At 41.5% G+C, this 17,374-nt stretch overlaps 1 protein-coding gene across 3 annotated transcripts in view; it reads left to right on the forward strand.

The window, feature by feature from the left end:
- Nucleotides 1-3,397: 3,397 nt before the first annotated feature.
- The window catches only part of mid2 (midline 2), a 78,519-nt gene continuing 64,542 nt past the window's right edge, over nucleotides 3,398-17,374 (forward strand). For all 3 annotated transcript variants that reach the window (XM_036568554.1, XM_036568553.1, XM_036568555.1), the window contains exon 1: nucleotides 3,398-3,602. The gene's annotated coding sequence lies outside the window, so the exon portion shown is untranslated. The remainder of the gene's footprint in view (nucleotides 3,603-17,374) is intronic.

Below are 17,374 nucleotides of genomic sequence, written 5' to 3' on the forward strand. Positions count from 1 at the left end.
CTTTAACAATGTCTCTGATGTACCAGTGATAAGGCGGCGGGTAAGATACGTCATACGGCATGAGTCATCTACCTTCTGATTGTATTATGTTTGCTTAGCCCGTGCTTTTCAAGCCCTCTCCCATCACCTTCGTCAATGGAGTCAGTTCCATTAATGCCTCTGAGCTGAAAGCTGATCTGATGTTTGCGTTGCTTTTCCCTTGCATTAAGGTGTATTGTAGCAGCCCGCCTGTCGTGCTCATGCCACCCATCACACACACTCAGCAGACTCGTCGGTGGTTGTGCTTTGGGGTGCGGATTGGGGGAGGGGGGGATGGGGCAGCGCTGCACTTCCCTCTTAGATCCTCCTGCTGATGTGTTGATGATGATTTGTTATGTAAGTAGCATGAACGTCAGGTCTTCCTCTCGCTTTCCTGCTTCAGAAAGAAAACACAGCATCTCCCATGGCCATTGTGCTCCCTGTCAACAGGAATTTCACCCTCATTCTGTCACTCGGCCCTTTTGCTTCTCCAACTGTTAATCAGTGCCCAGAAATATGTCAGCCTGCTGGAAAAAAAAAAGAACGTCTGAAATGCTGCGTATTTATCACGTTGGGGAGGCACGCAGGATGGAGCTGTTTGAGTGGGATGAATGAATTCATCATAGAATGAGAAATGGCGACGGCACTGCACTTTAGCTACTGAAAAATGCCTTGCTCAAAGAAAAACACAAATCTATTCTATTGTAAACACATATTCTCCGCCCATTCCAGACCCATGAACTCTCAGCTTTGAAGGCTTTTCAAAGCGGCTCTCGTCGACTATGTCTTTCCATTTCGTCAGCTTGCTTCAGTCACCGTCTTTTATGTCTTTCATGTACCATAATTGGAATTGCTGTGTCCACTCCGAGAGCTGTAGGTCTGGCGGGTTTAGCAGGTTTCCCTCTTGTAATGGGTGTGTCTCTTGGCATGAAAATAACAGAGCCTTAATCACACAACTACATGACCACAAACAGCAAGAACAAGGGTGCTTTTACCAGGATTCCCAAGGTGGTTCCACTCTGCAGCTCGGCTCTCTTAAAAAGAAAGCTGCCAAATGGAGTTCTTGCTAATGATGCTATAGAAGAACCACTTTGGTTCAAAAATGTAATTCAGAGGGACTGAGTTGTTTCAGTTGAATTTGTTACAGAGCCACCTATTGCAATGTACTTAGACAGTGGTTCTTCAACCAGTTCTCAGGGTCCCTAGGCCAGTCAGGAGGGTCCTGAGAAAACATTAATAACAGTGGCCATTAATGTTGGTCATTTGATTGTATTTTCATTGTATTAACCCTTAAAATTCCAAGGGTCTGCATGTGGGACCAATTTCTCAATTCTTAACTGTTCATAATTGCATAGCTTATACAGTAATTTCATAGTAGTTACCTACTATATTAGTATATAGGGTATATTAAAAATAAAGCGTCCAAAAATTGGTCATTCAGAATGATTCCATAGAAGAACCGCTTTTGGCTCCCTAAAGAACCTTTAGATTGAGGGGTTTAAATTGAGTTTCCCACTGAGAACCACAGTGGCTCTCAAACCAGTCCTCAGACCCCCCCCTGCCAGTTTTTGTTTATGCTCTAGCTCAGCTCCTAACACATTTTACCAGATATTCAGGTGTATTTGAAGTTAGTATAGAGCAAAAATGTGGACTGGCTGGAAGGCCCTGAGGACTGGTTTGATAACCATGGAAAATGTCATTAATGGCTGTCTTCAGATTGTGTTTGCACTGTATTAACCTCTAAGTATATTAACTTCTTTATACTCTAAGGATCTGCTTATGGGACAACTCTTCAATTTTCCAACTGTCATAACTTACCAAGTAATTCATGGTATATCAGAAATAAAGGGCCCAAAAGGGGTTATTTGGAGTGACGCCACAGAAGAACTAATTTTGCTTACTTACAGAACTTTTCAACTGAGTAGTTTTAATTGAGTTTTTAAAGAACCATCCATTGAAAGGTTCTTTAGGGAACTAAAAGTGGTTCTTTTATGGCATCTCTCCAAAGAACCCTTTTTGGCCCATTTATTTTTTAAGAGTATAGTTCATAAAGGACTAAAGGACCCATATCCTAGATGGCAAGGGCAAACTTCCACCTCAGTATGCGCTGACATGGGTCGTAATACGCTTTGACTTTGATAAATGTCCCTGCCACATGGGTCAGTTGTAATTCTGAGAGGGTGAAGGCCCCTGAGCTCAAACCACTTGACTGATTGTGAATGCTCCCAACAGTAGCTGTAAGAGTGTTGTATGGTTTCGTCTCGTATGCACTGCTGTGTATCAGAACCAGCAGCGTTTGTCACAGTCAGAGCCGTGTTGTGACTCCAGTGTGTTTAAGTGTGAGCATTATGTTTTGGCCTTGAGTCAGACAGAGTCGTGTCATGCTTGGGAGAACAGCGCACGCACACAATGACCTTATCCTGAATACGCTTCTGAGGGAGCTCCCCAGCAGGGGGGCTGCTGACTGTTTGGGAACATAAACGTGAAATTAGCTTTGTGTTATAGACTGGGCTATTCTTGTCTATAGCCCAGCTTTAAACTTGGGATGGGAACGGAAGTAGGAAATAGATGTTAAATGGAAACAATAGCTCAAAGATATGAGAGCGATAACATTCCTCAGTGTGGATACAGCCAAATATTGTTGACCTAGCATGTTGACAGCTGGCAACCAGGTGTGACTGCAGCCAGTGAGGGATTTTTTTTCTGGCTTCTGTGGCTTAAAGAGTGACTGCATTCTATGTCAGTGCATTTCATATTACTTAGGATGTGAACAGAAATAGGAAATAGGTGTTAAATGGAGTGGTTTGTATTTTCTGTCCTCACATTTAGGTTATGTATAGTTAGTTGTAATGATTTTTTTTTTTCTGCACACATTGTTTAAATCTCGTTAGTTACGTAATCACACGGACTTCTGATTAATGTGAAAGAAATGAAATGGGGTGTGATAACAAATGGCTTCTCGGGCTGCTCGTTTCAGGTCCTCGCTATAAATTGCGTTTCTGTCATCCTGAATATTGTTGCTCTTATAGAGGGGCAGGACTCCGCCGTGGTCAGTAATGACCCTGTCAGCTCCCTGATCTCGTTATTTATAATGATGGGAAGGCGGTTATAGCCTTTTTCGCCTCCCTCTTGTCTCTGACAGGCTTGAAGAATCTGTTACTCACCCTGGTGTTTTTAGCATTGTATAGGTAGGAGGAGCCGCTTTCCTGTGATTGTCTGGCGTTGTTTTATTTTTTCCCTACCCGTATTCCGTACAGCCCCGCCTCTCTTTCGGCGAACTGCCTGTACAAGCCAGTCCTAGAGCAGGAGGCGAAACGCTACTATCCAATCATAACATTAGGTGGGCGGGACTTGTCGGAATACTGGTGGGGGAAAAAAAACCAACGCCACTCGCTCGCTTGTCCAAAGTTGCATTATTGAGTGTCGGTACGTCGCGGAGGATTGTGCTTCCCGAGAGCTCAACGGCTGGACAAAGCTGCTCTACGTTCCCCCTGAGCTCAGTCTTCATCTTTGCCGTTTCTTCACTCGGTTCGCTGGCTTCATTCAAGATGACAGAAGAAAAGAATGTTCGCCATATAAAGCTGGTATGTGTCTCTCTGTCTTTGCTCAGACGCCTCGCTCTGCTCTCACTAGTTAAGGGCTTCAACGGGAGACGTTAAACTCCTGCTTCGGCTAGCAAAGCTGTTTAACGCTTTCCTGCGTGGGGGAATCTTTATTTTGGGGAAATCTGTTGCAACCTGCTATGAAGTATAACATTACAGGGTGAATTTAAAAGCCTAAACTTTGTAATATATATGTCGTCTGTTGTTATAAACTAGTTTTAGTACCACCGCTGTATTAAAGTCGATATATTTTGACTGTTACCTCAGAGCCTCTAACAGTTAGCTAGCTAAACTGTTAAACGACGTAATTGGCTAAAATTAAGCTAAAACGCTTAGCCTGTCATTGTAATTCGGGAGGAAAACGCCCTCGTATAGGTTAAATCATTTTTTTTATATTTCGAAATGTGTACAGCCTCTGGGGAAGACTGAATGTTGTTTTGTAATTTCTTGGTGTCAATTAGAAACCGTCTGTGTTGCCGTTTGTCATTCTGGCATCGCGAAAAAAGCCGTCTGCATCATGTCTCAGCAGATCAGAGGAATCAGGTCTGGTGTAGAACATTGAATTTGTCTGAGTTTTCATACAGTAGCGATAGCACAGCCTTGGTCAGTGTTTCAGCCTTGTTTTTGAAAAAGAAAACCGCATGACACAATTCAAAAGGGAAAGTTGTCACCTCTTGATGTCCCAAACACTCATAAAGGTGTGCTCAGGTTCAGCATCAGATTTGACCAGAAGTTTTCGTTTTGCACTTCACCAGTTTGGACATGACTCCCCCAGCCTAACACAGATCTCAGCTGCACAGGAACTCACAGAGACAGCTGCATGAAGCAAAACGAATGTAACAGAGTCGTGAATTCAGCTGTCATCTGATCTAACAGTGTTTTGTCACGCTTTGTCAGACTGATGACTTTGGGAAATTGACTGCAAGTCGCCCTTGGATTTCTAATGTTTATCTACATGGTTAATTTGTAACTAGAAAAGGTTAGGAGTTCTACACCTGAGTCACCCAGCGGCCCTCAAAAAGCATGCTTATTGAAAACTGTCTTTCATTTCTGCACCCTTCTTTGGTTATATGCGAACAGACGTATGATGTAAAAATGATGCAACGTTTACTTGTACTGGATTTCTTGGTTTGTTTTGTCAGAGAGTGGCAGTCTCGTGTTTTGATGCTGCGATCACGTTGACATTGTCTGTAAGTTACCTGTCACCAGAATCCCAGAGCAAGTTTTGATCTGACAGACCCAGTTCTACATGCGCCTACATGCAACTCTTGTTGCTTTATTTCATAATTAAGAACACTTTGATTTATTGCGAGATTACCTTCCTGTCTGTTGTGACACTCTGATCCTTTTATAGTATTGTACTTGATATTTGGTGATTTAGTTGTTCGATTGGCACCTCTGGAGTACCCCATCGGCACTGCTGTAAAGGTCATAAAATGTCACTTAGCAGCTGTCATTTTCATAAACAGCATTGCCCAAATTGATCTGATTTGGTTCTAGGTCAAATCCGTAAAACGTGTCCGCTAACATAAGTAACGGCTCTAATCCCTTGAATATTTATGGCCGAAAAGCTGGAAAGCTATTTTACAGAAGCACGAACACAATGGCCAAGCAATTCGCCCCTGCTATGGCAGTCCCGTCGTGTCCCTGCATATTTATTTTCAATTCAGCTGTGCGCTCAGATCGCTGTCACCTGCAGGAAGGTGTTTTAGACTTACTGTTTCATTATCCATTCCTAGCATCCAGCACAGCAAAGCAAACCAGAGGAGAGAGGCATGAGCAACATTTGAGAGCTGGCTGTTGTTATGCTCTTTTGGCTTATGTTAGTACATGATGAGCGCTCTCAGATGTCTGACACATAAGCAAAAGCCAGCTCTTTCCTCCAAATAATGAGTTGATTAGGTACAGCATGACAGAAAGTCGGATCAGACTGGCCCATGCGCTTTTATGGCTCTGTCTGCCATTGTTGTTGTCACTGCCACATGAACAGAAGCATGGTGGACCATTGTGGCCAAAGGGCACCCAATCGGACGCTATTGTTGTCATTTGTGCTATTATTGTTATTTACTCAGAAAAAAAAAACCAAGGCAGTGAGGCCAGAAAATGGATTCAGAGCAGCAGAGAGAAGAGGTTGTTGTTTTTAATTGATTCCTTTGTGTCGTAGCGTGTGTTTCAGAGTGGAACTCAAGCAGAACAAAGTGCCTCCTGACATAATGTGACCCAATATGCAGCACTCTCTCTGTTCTCAGAAAATTGTGGCAGTTGTAGGCATAAAGATGAGGATTTCATGAAAATTACTGTCCTCAAGGATATTTCTGTCCAAAATTGCATGTTAAATGCAACATTGTTAGGAAATGATTCTTGCACTGAAATATAAACAATACAATCTATCATACAGTAATGTGATGACAAAATGTTGTGATTGCATTACTCATCATCTTAATATGTCGTGGCTCTTTTTCAAGATTTTGAATCATGAAGACATCATGTTTAGTAGGCTAACAACTCATCACAAAAGAAATGTAGCTCACACAGCTTTCCATCATCACTCCCAAAAAGGTGTCAGAATTTTCTTTTATGCTCTGCTTTGTCGGCTGTCCATTAGCAGTTCTATTATAACATGTCCCAAATTACTAGGCCAGCATACCACACAATGAGTTAGTCACAATCTGGAAAGTTTTTTTGTCATACGTAACAGATAGAGATCTCATGTTTGCCAGATGGGCATCTTCTGTTTGAGAGAGATTTCTGGGATAGTTAACCCACATATGTGTTGAGTGTAGTTCCTTGTGTTTTGTCTAAACTGCAGATGTTATTTACCCTTAGAAGTATCATTTTATGTTGCTTTAAGTCTAAGCACAACTATCAGCCTCTGTCATCTAAGTTGCTCAGTGTTGTTACATGGGTGCATTTGAACCTGTATTTCTGGTTTGGTCTTCCAATTACAGCCTTTCACTGTGTTGGGCGCTATCTTTAAAGAGGCTTAAATCTTGACTGTTCATGGTCACAGTGTCCTTAATTAAAATATAACACATTGATTACCTTCTCCAACTCTTACACATGTTCATTCATGGCCACATGTTCCAAATCGATAAAGCAGAATACTGTATATACAACTGATTATTCATAAAATCTTGATGATGAGTGCTTTAGTGCTGGTCATTTTAGCAGAGTTGGTGATTGTAATACAACATAAACTTTATAAATAAAGATTGAAAGGATCATATAGCCCTCTATCTGAAAACGTTAGCCAGTCCCAGCCTGTGTGTTGAGCAGTGGGGAAGTGTCATGCATTATGAATGAGTTTCCCCTCTACAAGCTGATAATTAATTTCAGGAACACAAACACAATAGAGCTCAGGAATAGGTCTTGCTGAGTCCAGCTCTTGTGCGCCGCCTGTTTTCTCACCCTGCTGCCATGGCGCTCTAGTGGTGCCATAAGAGTTCCAGTTTGTGCACTCTGGTGGAATAGAGACTCTCTGCAAGTACTTGACGTGTTTACCGTTTTAGCAGTAACATATGGAGCTTTTCAGGACTTCATTCACTATTCATGCCCATTCTGCCATAATGTACCCAAGAGGAGCCACTTGGTGGATGGAGGCAGGCCTTCGATAATGAAGTTATGAAGTCACCCATCACTCTGACACTGCTGTACTTCCATACCACTGCACTCATGCTCAGGACTAGTCTGAGTGCCATAATGTGTCCCAGGGAGGCTGTTTCCCATCCTGGGGCTATCCTCCAGTAGACAGCACGCCGTTTGCACATGTCACATCGCTAAGTGTTTCCTGAAAAAATTAGGCCTAATTGGATTTTCTGTGTGTTGATCTGTGTCCTGCCGCTTTCAGAGACAAGCACTGGGCTTTCTAGCACCTATATAACCAATACTAGTCAAGTGCTCTAGTGGCAAAATCAGTTTGGTACTGAAGATGGTATTGCTTTCTTGATATCTGATGGGTTAACCCAGCAGGAACTGAAGTGTAATAGGGCATAGAGACAGTTGACTCTCACAGGGCCACTGACCCTGGGCACAGGCCACATGCTCAAACTCAGCTGTGTCATCTGCTGCCCCTGCTGCCTTCAGCACACGCTCCCGAAAGAGGAAATGATCTCTCAGTTGCCCTCACTGTTTAGTGACATTCAGCCTCGTATCCATGGAGACCCAAATGGCCAGCTCACCCTTTCCTATGGGTGATAGTGGGCATTCTGACAATCTTTGAACTCTCCCATGAAAGGCCTTAAAGGAATATTTCAGTGTTTCTGCCCATTGGGTGCCATTATAAATGCATGTCTGCAGTCATCAAGTGCCCAATACAGATACGCCAGATAGAGACTGGTCTGAAAAGTGCTGGAGTAGTCTTTAAAAAGAACAGCCATTTGCTCTTCCATCCCACCGTGCTTCGAAAAGGTGCCAACTCTGAAGAAATTAGCGCATGTCGTGAAACAGCGCTTTCGCACAACAGCACAAATGTTTCGGTCCATCCATCCAACAGCTCTTGTTCAGCATATGCGTTGAGAGCCTAAAGCCCAGTTCATTTATCACCGTCCGCTCCGCACCGAGGCTGGCGGCAGCTCCGAGGCTGCTTTAGCTCGAGGCTGATGGAAGTGGGGGGTGAACGTATGAGTCTAATTGGCCGTGCTGCTGTGGAGGTGGAGGCAGGCGAGAGGTCAGGAGTTTCCAGCAGCAGCTGAGGGAGGCTCCCGCTGTGGCTGTTAAGAGCCAGCTGCCAGCGTGCGGTTGTTTTTGTGTGTGTGTATGTGTGTGTTTCTCATGATCTCACCTGGCTCTGGGGCTCATCAGCACCGTCATCCACCCTGACCCCTGGGCCTCGTCCTCTGGGACTGATAAAAGGATAGGCAGGGAGGAGCATGGCTGAACATGATGTACTGGGACACACACTTGTAGTGCTGTGCAAAAGTCAGAGACCACTTCTCATTTATTTAATTTACAGTCAGAATGGCTAGTAAGTACAAGTTATTCATTTTTCAGCACCAGGAAAAAAGAAAATGTATATTAAATAGAAAGTTACACAGAAGCCTCAACACCTAAATATAGTTTTTTCAGTGTTTTGTATGTCAGCCATTTGCTATTTTGTGTATCAGTCCATTTTCTTTTCAGGAGACTTGATTTTAGTTATTCTAAATAAATCTGCAAGTTTTTTTTTCCACACCTCCAAAGTTCAGTCTTAGAAACATTTTCTTACGATCTAAGTAATCCCAACACATTCATTCATGTTCAGGGGTGGTCAGTCTGTTGTTCCGAGAACACCAGCAGCTTCTTTGATTTGCAGATTTTCTTCTTTTTAATTATTTCCTTTTCTCAGTAACGACCTATTGACAACTACACATTCTTTCAGACCCATAGCGCTGAGTTGTCTTCTTAAAGTGGAAAGATGGACATTATCTATGCCGCTTATGCTCCTGGGGATGCTGGAGCCTATCCCAGCGCTCATCGGGTGGAAGGCAAGAAACACCCTGGCCAGTCCAGTTCATAGTCCATTTCTCTGTAATTTTTAGAACTCTAATTTTGGAAACTCCAATTTTTTTCACAATTTTTTTTTAATCTTCTTCTTCATGCAAGTGGATAATCTTATGTCCATTCCCATTAGAAATATCTTATAAAATATTAATAGCTTATACTAAATGGTTGTCTTGACTGAAAATTAAATAAATGAAAGCTAGTGTCTGTTTTTTGGACAGTACTGTAGTCATACACACTTGTCCTGGAAAAGGGCACTTGTATTCTTGCGATATGTGGGCTCTATTGCTCTCAGTGGTCTAAAAAATTCTAAGAAGCATTAAACAGACAGCAGACACCAATTCATAGTGGTGCAGAACACATATAGTAAGCATTCATGCTTCTATTCAAGAATACTTTATATACGCACAATAGATGTCTAAGCAGAGAGTAGCATATCTTTAATGGTGTTAAAAGAAGCAGACGCCGCTTTTTCATTTCCCCATCCTAGAGGACGAGATAGGTTTCTGCAACATGACAAAACACTTGTCAAACTTTAATTAGCCATGACACCTAAATGCTCAGCAGTCTCGGGCGTGCACAATGGAGACATCAGCGGTGGCTGTGTTTCCATATTTTAGTGCAAACATACTCTCCTCTTGACTCATTTATGATGATCGCAGCAGGCACCAAACCAAACAGCACTGCATCTTTAAATAAATATGTGCACCTAACCTCGCCGCACCTTCGATATGTTTACTTTTCAAACTCAGTGGAGGGATCTTGGAGCCTGTTAGATCCCCACCGTGCGAGCACAGAGGTTGCAGCACAGGGGCATAAAGAGCAGGGACAGGAGGAGGAGGAGGATGGATGAAGGGCGAAGCTTTTTTGCCATAACTCGTCCCAACACATAGCTGACACCCGCTGGCTCTGCCGTTCTCCTCAGCTGAGCGAGGAAAGTGTACTCCCACTCACTCCGGCAGCTCCAGCCTAGCTGGATTAGAGTGCTGTTGAAAAACCCACTGCACACACTGCATAATCCATGAATGCAAGCAAGCCATATGTGTTTATCTATAGCTTGTGGCGTGTGGTGTTAAAGCGCTTTTTGATCTAACGGTTGCTACAAAACAAGCTCATCTGATTTAATCTTGATTAAGAATATGGGCTCACAGAGAGGGAGTATTGTAACAGTTGCTTTCCATATTTAATTATTTCTCAAGCAGACTTAGAAGCGTTGGGCACTGTACAGACTAGTCCTTTCTGTTTACTTATTTTGTTCTATAGTGTTTATTTGTGTAGGAACACTTCAATGATATAAGAAGCGAGCTCACAAAAAAAGGCAATGCTCACATTGTAACCATAGCAACACTGTTAACACTGGGTTCTCTCCCGCATTCATTTGTACCAGCCAACTAGCTAGTTTAGCTAGGTGTCTAGATTAGATTTCTTTCTCAACGTATAGCCTAACTATAGTGAGGAGAAGACTGATTGCCTTAGCTTTAGCTTCAGAGGCAGAAAATCAAGAGGAGCTGTATCATATCACTGTATCTCTACGTTGTAAAGCTTATTTTTATCACTTATTAACAAGACAATTTTTTCCCATCTTGATTGTTTTCACTACCATCCTCAGCTCACTTTTTTCTGAACATCTTTAAATAGCGTTACATGTAAAGCTGGTGTAGCATAGCAGATAACATCGCTGCTCTCCATGCTGTATGACTCAGGCAAGTCCACCATGCCATGCCAGTGAGTCCATCAGCAAGACTCCTACAGCTACATTCACGTACCCCTGTAATAGGGTGTATTCTTTCTAATTTATATACTCTTAATATCCATAGGTTTTCATGAATGAGGAAAAACAACAGCAAAAAAGGATCTATAAATAATGTAGGGCTGTAGACTTACCTTTTTTGGGTGACAGCACTGGTGTTGCACAAAAATATAGCAGCACTCAGAGGAGCATTGGACCCCTGAGGGACGTTCTGATACTTCAGATAAGCTAGCAGAGTTGGATGCTGATGAGGATGTGTCTTCTACAGAAGGTATTTTCTTCTCAGTGGACGATGTGCCAACATGTTGTTTGTCAGAGAAACACCTAACCTTAGCTAGAGTAGCTAGGCTGGTTAGTGATGCAGCTGTGCTACCTGTACCTTTTCAGCCACATCCTTAACTACATGTCCTTGGCAACGAGCTCACGTTCAGGCACTCGTGTTTTAGAGTAGCAAAGTATAACATAGCTTCTTAACTTACAAATACAAGCTAACCCAAATAGAATAGAACACCCAAATAGTGATTTCTGTATTATAATACTGGCTCCTCAAATGATTATCAGAGTACTTGAGTACCTGTGCATATCTCTACCTTATAACATAATTAAAAAGATACTTTACATTGTATATGAGTGCTTGCCAAATGCCATAAATGTAAATGTAAAGTATGCATCAGTGCAATCAAAAATGGCTTATCTGAACACAGCCTTAGCAAAATACTCCGATAACCGAGAACCGTTAGCTGAAGATGGATGTGGAGTGGCAGCTAAAGCAGCTGGCCTTGGCCAGCATGATGCTAACCTTCTCGCATCAGCTCTCCTGCAGTAGCCTTTTATCTTTAAGCATTGACATCTGAGCATGCTCCTCTGCATGCATAACACAAGACAGGTGAAAGTGAGCTCATCTCACACACACTCACACCCATCACACATGCTTCACTCCCCAAGATCCATTACATGCAGTTTAACCTGCGTTCTGGTGTCCCAGAATCCACTCTGTTACATGTGACCTCCAATGTTGAATGGAAATAGAATGAAATGGTGGGAGGGGGAGTTGCAGTTTGTGTGAGTGAACCAGTTTAACTCTTTCCTGGCAATCATGTCTAAACAGCCCCTAGTCCTGTAAAAAATCTCTATACGGTATTATTCAGCAGACTGTGCAGAGAACAAAGCTGTTGGTTTTGAGAGTGTTTTCAAACCTACTTTAAGGAAAATCGCCATGTTCTAGTTGATCCCATTATGTGTTTATTTTGTTGGAGCGCATGTAATAATGTAAACCACATTTCCATTCATTCAGCACTGGGTCAAATCTTCCATTATTTGGGTCATTATAGTGTTTGTGATAGCGTTTGTTGTTTTTATTTGACATGATGGGAGCTCTGTGGTAGGTTTATTTCGTTTCATTTGCTCTTTTTGTTCAGTGCCATTTGCACGGTCTGCAGTATTTATGTACATAAACACAGCAAAGCTCCCACTTTCTGAAACTCTGTTTGCACTGCAAACATTATTTGAACAACTTTTGGGGAGGAAAAAAAAAACAACAAATGAGTAAATATCAAAGGCCTGCTCCCTTTAACACAAATGGAATGGCATAAATGGAACAACTAGATCTTGGCATTTCAATGTACAGATTCAGCAAAGCAATCAAAGGCTGCTGAGAACAACAATGCCTTTCTCCCCACCCTCACCCCCGAAGGAAATACCAAACATTACAGCTGCTTATAAATAGAAGCCTATGACTTTCTGTGGCCTAGTGCAGGATGAGGAATACATCTGAGGGGTCTTTGGAGCCCTGCCAACCTCTTTTTCTCAGTCTCTCTCAATGTCTCTCTGACTCCCCATTCTCCCCCTTTCACCTTCTGCCCTCTTTCTGCGTGTCTTGTAACGCCTCACAAACAGCTGTTAATTTATTAATATAAAGCCTTGTCCTAGAGATGGTGTTCATGACGGAGCTTCAGTGGGAAGATGTGCGCAGACATCGACCCTAGTGAGCTATGGGGTTACGCACTCACCAGAACATTCTGCAGCCACCCTACACGCAATCAGGGTGTATGTGTTAGGACTGCACAATGTGGACAAACTATTACTGTTCTGATTATAGTACTACTACATAAGGATGTGAATGAATAACCAATGGACTGTCAACAGACAAATAAGCAATTCTCCATCCAGTGCTATCAGATAAAAACATTGAACATTTAATTTGATTTAATTTACAATAAGCAGCAGTTTATATTTGAGCAGGTGGGTTTGTCACTAAAGTTGAGAAGCTGTCATGTTGAGAAATGTTTTTGAAGTGTATGCATACTGGTGCAATCAGAAATTGGTTCCGCTGGATAGACATACTAAAAAATGAAAGTAATGGTGTTTTATCCATGGGGGGACATATTTGTTATAACTTGGGCTAGTAATGAGTGGTAATTTCATATATATATATATATATATATATATATATATATATATATATATATACATATATATATATATATATATATATATATTAGGGGTGGGAATCTTTAAGCACCTCACGATTCGAATCAATTACGATTCAGAGGGCTGCGATGTGATTATAAAACGATTATCGATGCATCTCGATGCATCTTTTTTTTCTATACATGATTTCTGTTTCCTTACTGTCTGAGGTCTTGGTAGTAAAACAAAGTATTTGTAATGATCCATAATGCATTTACGTCCAAAATCTTTTATTAATAAAACAAATGGAAGTGATGTGGCAAGTGAACTAGAAGGCTCTCATTCACTGCTCTTGTTTGGAGACGCACATTATATAGTCTTTAGTGATTTCATAACTTCGGTTTTGGTCTCATGATAGAGGGGGAGAGTGCGAAAGACTGTAGGTGACATAGCAACGAGGTTTCGCCGAGCTAGTAGCGAACGAAAAAGGAAAAGAGAAAGACGGACGAACATTTTGAGATGAATGGACTTATTCGCATTTATAAGCAGCGCACTTGGTTTCCTGGTATGTTAAATCTGCAACGAGAGACTGTCACACACTAACTAAAAAGTTGCGAAGATGAAGTCGCTTCTCTTTCTAATTTTCCCGTTCCACCTTAAATGGTGCCACAATTACATTCGGCGTCTCAGTCAGAATTTAAGGTGGAACCGGAAAGTTCAGCAAAAAGCTGGCATGTCAGAAGCGACTTCAGCCTCGTAAAACAGCCGAAAGCTAAGAGACATTTTACAAGAAACTATTCAACTTTTGAGGAAAAGTTTTCTGGCAGAGATGGAAGAAAAGCGGCTGTAGCTAAAGCTTAAAGTAGAGCAGAGTAAGTCTGTGTTTTCGCTTATATTGTTTAGTCTATACTAGGACATTAACACATACTGAGACACACTAGACATAAATGTTGGGGTTCCCAAGGTGGTTTGATTTTTGTTGAAAGGACAAAATGGCTCTTCTTAACATTTGGGTTGTGACTCCTGAACTAACCTGGCTTTTAATGCAGAGGGAGCCGGTCGGATTTCTCGCACATCCAGTTGTGTTTTTGTTATGTGCCGCCACAGACTGTCCGGGTGCTGCACTTACCCACTTCCAAGTTCTGCCCTTTGCGTTCCGTCAACATTACGTTAAAAATTAAATATTTACAAAAACAATTTTTGGCATTTGTGAATCGATTCAGAATCGTCCACGTCTGCATCGCCATGCATCTAAGAATTGATTTTTTTCCCGCACCCCTAATATATATATAAAATTACCACTCATTACTAGCTGTAGATAGGTGTATACACTGTGTGTGTGTGTGTACGTGTATATATATATATATATATATATATATATATATATATATATATATATATATATATATATAATCTTTTATTTTTATTCCAGCCATTTTTAATGTTTTAGTTTTTCAGCATATAAGCATATGTATAGTTATACAGTACAAAAACAAGTTTCAAAGTCTGCACGTATCAGTGCTGCATTCAATGAACATGCATTAATGCGGAATTCACTGTGTGCAAGTGTTTTACAGTGGTGTAGAACATGGGTGTGTCAATCAGATTTTAGTACCAGAACTACAATAATTAATGTTTTGTTGGGTTACATCCTTGACAATGAATTGCTGAATAATAGCTAATACAATTCTAAATATTGCAATTGTGCTATATCTTGCAGTGTATTACTGTTAAAACACACTGGGGTCAGCATGGTTATAGAGTGACCTGCATTATTTTTGTCCCAAATAATTTCCTTTAGTCAGATTATGGGAACACTTCGATTACCAAATTCACACAGAAACACTCACTTAACACTTGAACTCTGATTGCTTCTGCGATATCAGTATTTCAAAGACAAAATTGCTATAATAAACAATGTACAGCCCCAGTGTGTGTGTGTGTGTGTGTGTGTGTGTGTGTGTGTGGCCAGTCCCGATTTTCCCCTCACACACTGTCATCTCCAATGTTAGTGGATATGCTGTGAGCTACAGAATAGCCCATTAGTGCAGAGATCCAACTTGGATACCTTTTTAAATATTGAATTAGGCTTTTCATGCTCATTTTCCCTTTCCAGAACAGCTATTTTAATATGGAAGGTTTAAGTTCAAGGTTGGTTTTTGAAGCGTAATGAGAGACTGGAGGGAGATGCAGGGGGAAATGAGATATCTTAACATCTCTCATCAGTATGATGACTTTTATTAAACACACACTGCACTGTGCTAGTCTTTCTTGGCTGTGATCCAGCATGTAAAAGATAGAATCTCTGCATCAGTTCAGTGGCACCTCGAACAAAGGCCTCTGTAAAAGGACCGCTAGACCTTTGAGAGGTGGGGAGAGTAGGTGCTTTGATGATGAAGCTGTTTTTGGTTGTTATTGGAGGAAAGGCATTTACTGATGGATGCAAAGTAGAATTCCTTTAGTCATGCAAATAAAGGAAAAGAGTCCTGTTATGTTATAGGCTACTGTAACAGCACAGGCTAAATATGAACTTTGACTCTGCTTATGTAGAGCAGCTTTGATGGTAGTATCTGTTTTTCCTATTCATTGGGCATTTGACAAAGTCTATAATAGAACATACCAGTGTGTAACACATAATGTGGCACTTTGTTTAAATATTTAGTTTGTACTGAGAGTACTAGCGTTATTAGGGTGATTATATTGTTATTTGCAATACAATAGACTGTATTTTTCTGGGACAATAGGCTTTAAAAATCCATTACGGCATCATAGTGGTGTAGCCCACAGGCCAATTCTTTGTTTTGCAAAAACAGAAGCTTCTAGCCAACAACAATGTGCAAACACAGCACACACTTAACTATAGCAACACATTTGCTTAAAATGCTGTCTGTTTCTGATCAGGGCTTTCAGAAGGAGCTGCTATTACCTATCATTATTATCCAATATATGTTGTTAATTTGATTTTCAGCGCATTATGGTAAAAAAAAACAAAAAAACATATTAGCTCATTTACTGACTACAGAAAATCCACCATGCTGTCATTTTGAGCCTCAGACCTTTTCAAAAGGTCTGCACATAATTAGCATATTTATGAGAATTGTAGCGTAAAGGTGTGCCATTACTTGAGTCGTCACTTGTTCCCACTTTTTCTGTCAGCACATCATTTTTTCTGTTAGCGAAGTGGAAATGAAACAAGATTGAAAATGAATTTGTGTCTGGAAGTTTGTTTACAGCAAGGCATAACAAAAGGATTTGCTGCAGCTTATGCATATGTTTACTCCTTCATTGATCAGCTAGTTACTACGTGTCACTGGGGACTAGTGCCGAAGCGCTCAAGTAGACCTCTGAAATGTTCAGCATCAGTCAGTCTCACTTTCCTGAGATGCAGGATGTAAAGGAAATCATTCACCTCTAAATTGGTGGTTGTGCGTTCCAAGAAAATGAAAGTGCCTTAATATCAAAAGCAGAAATGTGGAGTAGAAATCGGGCGAAACTCACCACATCATCTTCTCTGATTGAGAATCGACTACCCTGCTTGAAGAGAAACGACAAAATCAAAGTCTATTTATTTTCTCCGAGGCCTGGACCCAAGGTGCCAAAGCTCAATCAGAACGGAGTTTGATACTTTTTCATTTTGCTACTCCTCTGAGACACCGTCTGTTCCCCTCCATGACTCAGTTTCTTCAGTGCTTCTTGTGAAGCAAAGGACATGATAATGAGGGAGGCGGTATTGTGTCCGCTTCAGATGGTTTTGTCTCTTCTCTGAAAGCCTGGAAAGAAGTGGATGTTGGCTGATGGTCTGCATCAGGGACACCCAGCCAATGAGGTTACTCTCAACAACTCAGCCTTTTTTCTTCGGCCTGCTCCTCTATATGCTGTGCTAAATATCTTATGAGCTTTTGCGCTGCATTTTATATCCTGGTTTTGTTCTCACCGGAGCAAATGCACATCAATAATGGAAGTGCTTCGGGGTGAGCAAGAGAGAGCGTGTCGGTGCTATGTTGTGCTCAGGCACGATAAGACAGCACTGCGGCTAAGAGCATTAGGGAAATGACAGGACGTTTGAAGGTCTTAACTTCATTGTGTTGGGCAAAGGTGCGGTCGGCAGAGGTGTCAG

Source organism: Colossoma macropomum, unplaced genomic scaffold, assembly GCF_904425465.1.
Source record: "Colossoma macropomum unplaced genomic scaffold, Colossoma_macropomum, whole genome shotgun sequence".
Taxonomy (NCBI): domain Eukaryota; kingdom Metazoa; phylum Chordata; class Actinopteri; order Characiformes; family Serrasalmidae; genus Colossoma; species Colossoma macropomum.